Source organism: Desmodus rotundus, chromosome 4 (genome assembly GCF_022682495.2).
Source record: "Desmodus rotundus isolate HL8 chromosome 4, HLdesRot8A.1, whole genome shotgun sequence".
NCBI classification, from domain to species: domain Eukaryota; kingdom Metazoa; phylum Chordata; class Mammalia; order Chiroptera; family Phyllostomidae; genus Desmodus; species Desmodus rotundus.
Genome location: NC_071390.1, coordinates 138758517 through 138768270, shown reverse-complemented (window position 1 = coordinate 138768270; position 9754 = coordinate 138758517).

Below are 9754 nucleotides of genomic sequence, written 5' to 3'. Positions count from 1 at the left end.
TAATGAACAAAATAACAGAAAGAGACTCATAGATACAGAGAACATACAGCTGTCAGAAGGGAGGGGACTTGGGCTACATGAAAAATGGAATTAAGCAAACAAAAATCCTCAGACACAGAAACAGTATGGTGATTACCAGAGGGAAAGGGGGTGGAGGGAAGAGGAGGGTAGAGGGGGGAGTCAATGGTGATAACAATATGTGGATGATGTATTATAGATTTGTATACCTGAAACATACAATTTTTAACCAATGTCACCCCAGTAAATTCAATAAAAATAATTAAAAAACTAAACGTACAAGCTCACTGAAATCAGAACATGTCTCACACTGTATGCCCCACACTGCAATATGTGTAAAAGGTGTTCAATAAATCCTTATAGAATGATGAAAAAAGTGAAAATGCATGGAAATATTCAGTGACTAATGAAGGGGACCCCCAAAACCAGAATTATCTTCTGGAGGTCAGGCCCCATGTAGTACAGGCTTCCCCTGCTAGGTGAGTGTTCTAGGAACCCATCTGTATCAGTACCAGCTGGCATTGTGAGGCTGCGTTTGGCTTTGGTGAATATTTTTTGAAAACTTTTAATGCATTTGCCCATTTCATGATGGGTGATCTGTGAGCACACCTGCCCATAGCACGCCGAGTGTTTAACAGTTTTTGACCAAAAACGGCATGACCCCCGTGACCCACCCTCCCTATTCACTCCATCTTGCCCCAAGTGAGTTTTTCTTTTTTGTTTCCCTGGATGAAAAAAGTCCTCAAAGGAAAACATTTTGGCAGAAGCACTAAAAGACATCAAAATCAATGAGTTCAGAAACAGTTTTGAGCAGTGGAAAAAACATCTGGATAAGTGTATTGCATCAAATAGTACTTTGAAGGTGACTGGTTTAAACATATAAGGATAAATACACATTTTTTGGTAAATTCCATTTTTTGGTGTCCCCCTTATATTAATATACTCAAAGTATGCATAACTTTAGGTTTAGTTTATCTTCAGTATCTTCCATTTCACTTAAATCATTTTTTAAAGATTTTATTTTTAGAGAGGGGAAGTCAGGGAGGAAGAGGGAGTGAGACATCTGTGTGAGAGAGGAACTGATCGATTGCCTTCTGCTTGCACCCCCACCGGGGTCTCAACCTGCAACCAAAGCATGTGCCCTGACCAGCACGAATCAACCCCCTCTCACTTTGTGGACAATCCCCAACCCACTGAGCCCCAAGGGTCAGGGCCTACTGTGTGCCAAATGGCACACATTTTGTGGGAAATTACCTTCTTGCTCCTATCATACCCCTCTCTACCCAAACCTTTGACAATTACTAGGTTAAATTGATTAGGAAATCCCATTGCAAAATAATTATCTGTGCTTTAACAAAATATTGTGCGATGGTAATCTGATGGTTGCAAAGTTCTTTGCGACTTATCTTGTCTATATAAGTGTATCAGAGCACCACTAAATATTCTGGTTTCAAATAGCTTTCAAACCAATGAAAATCAATTATTGATATAAAACCGATAAATCATGAAGGCACCATTTAAAGAAATTAACTATAAAAAGCAACATTTAAAATGAATGCAAAATGTAGAAGTATTTTTAACATATGTAGATCTGGAATATACATATAACAAAAATATGAGCAGCACAGCTATATAATTGCTAGTTGAGCATTAAATGGAATTTAAAGTTCAATTTGTTCATCTTTTTAGGCTAAATTTACACAAACATCTTAAATAGACATAACTTAAGCTTCTAGATATGAAGCTTAAAAATATACAGGGTCTGGCACCAATAATGCCCCCTTTTTATTACAAAATCATGAGCATGTAATGCTGTACTATAACAATATCACACTCAAACACACATATTTTAGGTGAAATGTTCGATTAAAACTATATTATTACACCCATATTATTTACCAACCACACTTAAGCAGGTGTTCTGCTGGACCCAGTATTCCAAAAAATTGAGATTTTTTTTTTTAGTGTTCTTGTTACAGCTTTCAACAATATTTTTATCACTTTTTTATTTGAAAGATTCCAAACTTACAGGAGAGTTGCAAAAATGTAGAAAGCCTTCACTTAAATTCCCCACTTGTTAACGTTCTTTTCTATTTGCTTTTTCTCCATATATATTTATAATATTTTATGAATCACTTGAGAGAAGTTGAAAGCATTAATCCCTAATTACTTCAGTGTGTATTTCCTAAGAACAAGGAAATTCACTGACACAGCTACAGTGCAATGATCAAAATCAGGAAGTAAATGTCGATAGAACACCTTTATCGGAACTACAGACTTCATTTGAATCTCATTAGCGTGATGTTCCCCGCACGGCTATGCTCTGCCTCCAGATCCAGTCCGGGTTCAGGCGTTCCGTTTAGTCGTCATCTCATTAGTCTGGCAGGCTTCCTTGGTTCTTCTTCAGGCTTCATGACTGACACTTTCAACAGTACAGGACAAGTATTTTATAGAAAGTCCCTTAATTTGGGTTTGTTTGATGTTTCCTCACTATTTAATTTATTCACTCGGGCAGAAATGTTGATTTGTTCCATTTACTGGCAATGCTAACTTTGATGTTTTAGGGTTTGTGTTTTTAATATTTTGGGTGCAGAGTAACACATAGGTATTTTACTGATGGAACGCCTTTGGTCTAATTCATTGAGTTTAGCTTTGACATGAGGCACTGGGATCTTTTTTTTTTTTTAACCTGAATGTGCCTGTGCTTTGATACATGGAGATTAATGTGTTTTTATGTGCTTAAAAAGTAGTAAATTTTTTTACAGATGCAATTTCCAGGCATATTATTAACTCACCTTTATATTGGTTTGTATGCTACTAAGCTGTAAAACTTTTGAGTAATTAATACACTTTGACGTTGCTTTAAAATTCTTAACTACAGCATTCTGTTCTATATGCTTTTACCATGGTATTCCACTTTACTAAAATGATACATAATGCAAGATTGAGATTGCTGTAAAATACATTTTATTTTTGATTTATGACAGTGGCTTACCTGTATATTTAAAAATGCAATTTGTACAATTTGCAAATTAAAAATTACTCTGAAATCCACTGCACACTCTGTGGGGTGTTGCCTTGAGGGCCATGACTGCACGACGAGGGCCTCAGACTGCAGCTTCGGGGAGAACCGTCGGGGGACGCAGCGCAGCACAGAGCTCCTCCCTGAGGCTACAGGCGTCCGTGTCTGTGGGGCCGAGAATCTTCATTTTGGGCGAGGCGTGGGCAGCCCTGATGCATGCAGTGTGGCTGTTTGGCCACCCGCTGAGAAACACTGCAACAGAGACGTACAGGGCGGAGGGTGTGACTTCTTACAAATGCCATAGTCACTGTTCTTGTTTATCTGAAAAATCAACATTCCTACCTCATTCTAATTAGAACGAGTACCATAGTTTTAAGTTTATAAAGATAAAAAAAACCCTGATATTTACATAGTATGAAGTAATAAAACATTTTGTATGTGTTTTTAAAACACTATTTTATAGCCTGTCCATTCACTTAAGTAGAGCATGAGACAGGAAACAGTAGTAAAATCCAGATTAATAGTCAGGTTTTTTATTGTGCTGGATTTAATGACATGAAATAAATGGATAGCATTATAGTTAGCAACTATGTTAAAAGATTTTTCTTCATTAGTATTGTTAATTGAACAGAACCTCTACTCTTTTTTTAAAAAAATAAAACACAAGTTTTAGGGATACAAGATTGTGGAAGACATATGTGATCCAGTTTTGAGCAATCTGTACAGCAGAAAGTAATTATAATTTGCCTCAATGATTTTTACTTGAATCATAAATTGACAAAAACAGATTCGTGACAAAATAAGTTCAGAAGCTATTTTATTGAGTTAAACTTTAACTGAACTTTATTAAGACCCTTAACACAAATTAATTTTAAGAACTGAGGCAATGAAAGATTAATTTATGTTAAGTGTACTCAAGAAGGAAAAAAACGACTTTAAAACAATTTTCAGCTGGGAGAATGTACATTTTTAAGCATCATATATTAAATTATTTTCAAGCTACAACTTTATTTGTAACTTGTAGGTTTGCCCTCAAATCTGGTGTTATTTTTTTGTTTTAATTTTCAAATCAGCATGTATGAGATAATTTATATAGAAATTAAATTTGTAGCATTTAATGTATAAATATTTTTGTGAAAATTATAATTTTGGGAAGTTCAGAATATTTTTTGCAGAGGAGTCAAGGTCACCTGCAGTAAGCAGTATGAGCTGCAGTGTGATAGGTAGTAGCACAAGTCAGGTGTGGCAGCGGCTGGAAAGGAAAGGCTTTTAAAGATACATTGTGAAAATGTTGGTTATTTTACAGGTTGTACCTGTTCATAGTTATGAAGCATTCTGGGCCCTGGAAAATTTCTAATTATTTTGCTTATGGGGTTAAGTGCTTACTGTAAAGGCATCCAGATAGTTTTTGGAAAGTATTTTAAAAATACTTCCTGTGAATTAACCTTATATGTGTATAATACTTTGCAAACACTCATTGAGTTTTCTTACATTAACATATGTTTTTTAAGAGACTTTATTTATTTTTAGAGAGGGGAAGGGAGGGAGAAAGAGAGGGAGAAACATCAATGTGTGGTTGCCTCTCATACTGGGAACCTGGCCTGAAACCCAGGCATCTGGCCTGAAACCCAGGCATGTGTCCTAGACTGGGAATCGAACCAGGGACCCTTTGGTTTACAGACTGGCACTCAAGCTGAGCCACACCAGCCAAGGCTAACGTATGGTTTTTGTTGGATGACAAACACTAAGAGAAAATAAATTATTACCACATTTGTTTAAAAGTTTTGTGGAAGTAAGGCTGAGTCGTTTAGTACCAATTCCAGCTTAAAGTGAATGAAATAGATTAAAGCTATAAATACTTCTTTAGCAGTAGAGAGTAGATAGATCTGTTTATTGGCAAACAGTAGCAAAATAAAAATCATAAACCATATCGTGGAACGTTATTGTTATCATTAGACTCTGATGACATGTACAAAATGCTGCCTCATCAGTCATGTTCGGTGGTGGAATGGTGACATGCGGACTGCGGCCTGGGAGTGAGACCTGTGCTGGATTTGGGAAAAGTGCTTAACGTTCTTCAGCTTCAGAGCCCTCATCTGTAACACGGGGTATGAAGTTGTCTGAGTTCCAAATGAGGCAACATCTATAACTGTGCAGCACAGAGCTTGGCAAATATAAATATTCAATAAATGTTAGCTCTTCATGACACTTTTTGCTTTTAATGGTTTTCTTTAATCTTTGTTGTATTTTTTCCCATTACCATTTAGTCACCTTATATTCCCCTCCTCCCCCAGCAATCACCACACTGTTCATGCGTATTTTTACTGGTTTTATAACAACTATATTGTGCCAGGTGAAATTTCTAAAGTCATACCATTTATTTCTTAGACAGAATTTAATATCACTTATAGAGAATTGTTTTAGTATCATTTTCTAAATCTACATTTTCTTCTGCTTTGGTTTGAAAGATTGCTTAAATTGAACTATTTTTCTTATCTGGACTTAGAAGTAGAAGGCTAAGGTTTCACTTAGTAGTCGAACGGTGGAGAGAAGCTGCCTGTAAGTTGGTCTCTGTTAGGATATATGTGGCGTCCTGACGGTCACGTGTCTTGACTGTTTCAAACAAGGCAGAAGCTATGGTGAGAGGCTCTCCAGCCAGCCTGGCCCCTGGGCAGTGCTTGTGTGAAGGAAGAGGTGGCTTAGACTCCCTGACAGGGATGTCGGGGGTGGGAGGATATGACCACTATCGTTACAACAGGAGAGCCTTTTAGAGAATTCTATTCTGTCAGCATAATATTCATAATTTTATGTGTGCTACTAATAGAAGAATATAAAAGATTTATAGGTCTCTCAAATGAAGAATTCCTTAATCAGAATATGATGAAATGATTTTTTTCAGAAATGTCTCGTTAATCTAGCATCATTAGCAATAAGATGATTTATCCAAAAACAGCAAGCTCATCTTCTGTCCTCATTTAAAAAATTAGATGTAAATCTCTGTTATCTTAAATGGTGTGCAAAATATAGGTCATAAGTTATCTTCTATCATTTTTCATCTGAAAAACTAGATGGCCAAGTTTAGCTAGAATTGACTAAGGTCATATATGGTCCAAATGTTATAGTTTCAGATGCGGCAAGTTCATTGGTTTTAGAAGGAACATTGCAACTTCTTTGGGCCTCTCCGAAAGGTCAAATTCAAACAATATAGGATGACACAGGGTAAAAAATATAAGTTTCTCTTCACTTGTTCCCTTTGTTCCAATATGTCAGGCATTAGTCACAGCGTGGTATCCTCAGACCTTTATAAAACAAAAATTCTTTCTTTCTCTTCCCCTTTACACACACACCCAGAGTTAAATAAATGGGAATAATTTATACATACTTGATACGGTTTGACTTGCGCTATGTTTTGGTGATTCATGCACTCACATACATGCACATGTTATGTCTTCTATTTCTCCATTGATGGACATTTTTGTTTACAGTCTATAATTATAACCATGTCAAAATAAAGTGGTAATGATAATAGTAGTATCAATAGATAACATTTATTGAAAGTTATGTACCAGGCCATGTGATGATTTATCATTTTAAATTTATAACCAAATAAAGTATACACTATTAAACATTTTACTGGCAAGAATTAGTTCCAGAGAGGTTAGTAACAGGCCCAAGTTTATCATACCTTTGGACAGATGTGTACATACATTAATAAGAGAGATTTTCAGGTGTAACATTGTCAGGTGAAAGGGAACACCCATTTTGAATTCTGGTAGTTGCTGCTACATTGTGTTCCAAACAGATATATCAATTCAATCCTAACATCAAGGTGTGGGAGCAGCTGTTTCCTTATATTGTTACACTAAATGGTGTAAATCTTCAAGAACTTTTTAAATTTGTATTTATCAGATTATTAATATTGAACATATTTTCTTATGATTATTGTTTATTTGTATTTTTTCTGTGAATTGCCTTTTCATATTATTTTCCCACTATTCTGTGGAATTGTTCATCTTTTTTATCGATTTGTAGCTGCATATAAGTTGCTTTCATGTATGTGCATGCTTTGTCAGATGTTTCCAACAAGTTCTTATGTTTAGCTTTGTTTGTGATGGCTTTTGTCCTATAGGAGATTTACATTTTTATGTAAAAATCTGCCAATCTCTTCCTTGATTGTATAGTTTGTTTAAAAAGACTTAGTTACCTTATAATCTTCAGTACATTTTTTTGCTTCCATATTTTTATGGGTTGTATATTTTCTTTTCATTTGAAATGTTGAGTGTCATGGTGAAGGGTAGGAAACTATTTATTTTTAGCTGCATGAATTCCATACTAGTCTAACAGCGTTCACTGATGTCTGCTTTTCTCTCAGCAAAGTGAAATGCTGCCTAAGGTGTGTGTTGCGGAACTTTTCCTTTTGATGTTACTTGAATATACAGTTGCTATTACAAGACACAGGAGAAGATTCTTGGGCTTGTCACATGTGTATGTGATTTGTGTGTTTCATTTTCATTCTTTCCTCCACTTTTTGTATCCAAGTCTCTTTAAGTACAAGCATGAATCTACTGTCACTTGAAACTGAAATACTTGTTTGCTGAAGGTGTGTTTCGTGTGACAGCCTATGGAGACTGATGCTATCACCCGGAAATGCCTGGGGCACTCACCTGGGGCCGAATGTACCTGGCCTGGGGCTGATGCTGTGGTTGGACCAGCCTGTGAGGTGGTGGTCATTATGATTGCAAAGATGCACCTCAGCAACGACCATCAGGGAAGTTTGATGAAACCTGGTTCATTCCTCACAGGTTCTGGAGGCCACACAGGGAGGTCATGTGTAAAGAGAGAGAGCCTGGACCAGGGATGCTGGCTAAAACCCTAGGATTTTGAGGGAACACTATTGGTGAATTTAAAACAAGAGTCGGAATTAAAGCATGAGAAGGGGAAAGCCAGTGGTCAAAGGGTCAGTTATCTAGGTCACCCAGGGCTTTTTGCAAAGGGGGACTTCATGGGCTGAGTGGCCATGTTGTGTAGCTGGTCCTAGGTGTTTTTATTCGAGATGGGTGTCTTTGAAATGGATGCCTTGGTGATCAAAAACTTAATGTCAGGCATTACATTACAGTCAGAACTAATTGTCATGCGCTAATGCTACAAGGTGCAATAGGAAAAATCCACTTATGATCTACATCTTGATTACTTTTTCTTTTTATTAGGGAAAACTTCAATGAGGAATGGCATATTTGACCATTTCTTAATCTAAAATTTCTTACCTGTCAGTGGGCAGTGTAGAAATCCTTTAGGGCAGGGTGTCAAACTCATTTTCACCAGGGGCCACATCAGCTTCTCGGTTGCCTTCAAAGAGCCTAATGTAATTTCAACCCCATAACAGTTAAGGAGTAGTTACATTTACACAGTCCTACAACTATTTTGGCCCTTTGAAAGCACCTGTGAGGCTGATGTGGCCCCCAGTGAAAATGAGTTTGACATGCCTGCTCTAGGGGGATAAATAGCATTTTAATCTAGAACTAGGAATATGGTAGCAGTTATTTTTTTTCTAAAGGGATATGATTTTAAAGTTGAGTTCCTTAAATATAAAAATCCCCAATACATATTGTTAATGGGGGAAAGAATAAAGGGGTGGAACAAAATACAAGATGTATATTTTGCTTAAATAGTAGGAAGAGGAGCAATGTATATTTGTACACATATATAGAAACTCTAGAAAGATAGCTAAGAAAATGAGATAATTTTTACCCATTGGGAGCAGAGGTGGGAGTGGCCTTGATCAGATGTGAGGAAAAATGGAGGAGAAACTTTTTGCTGGTGACGATTTTAAACTTTCCACTTTTGAAACATGTAAATATTGTCCTTTTATATATATCCATGTTTCGTTTGTTTGTTTATAAAGAGGGAGGAGTGGTCCATAATCAGACGTGTCAGGAACAGGGCAAGGATGGGAAGGTGCCCAATAGGTTTCCCAATCATGTGTTAAATCAGGAGCTTTACTGGAACAGGTTGTTTGCGGTGTTGGTGCAGAAGCAATGCTGCACGCAGTGAATTGTCAATGAGAAGTATTTTTTATAATATATTTTTGAATTTAAATAAACCACCACAAAACTTAGTGGCTTTAAAACAGTCACTTTACTCTCTCTCGCCATCTCTGAGTTGACTGGGCTCAGCTGGCCAGGTTTTTTTTTTTTTTCTTTTTCCTCCATGTGATGTCAGCTTATCACCTGGAAACTCAGAGCAGGTGAGAAAGTCATGCTACTGTTCTCAAGATACTTAATCTCTCAAAAACTCTTACTTACAGGTGCCCTGTCCTTCGTATGGAGAGTAAAAGGGATTTCCTTAATGCAGTAACTAGTATCTACAGAGAGCCTGCAGCAGACATACTCCAGGGTGGTCCCGTGCATGTTTTCCTCGCCGTAACAGGATAACTGTGTTCACTATTACATTTCCAGTTGAACTTTGTTCAGGAGGTCCTGGCAGGTGAAATAAGGAGCTAGGCTGGTGTTGGGGGCGTCATATAAGAATGAGAAAGAAGGACACAAAACTGCCATTATTTACAGATGATACTGCAGAAATTTAGAAAACAAGTAAGGTATTCCTGGTAACCAGGAATAAAGAAGTGGAAGTTGTAATAAAAATTGCAGACATAGAAATGTAAGTGGCAAAATGGAAGGTGACATTCTGGTTTGTAATAGAGATCTCTAGTCGTCT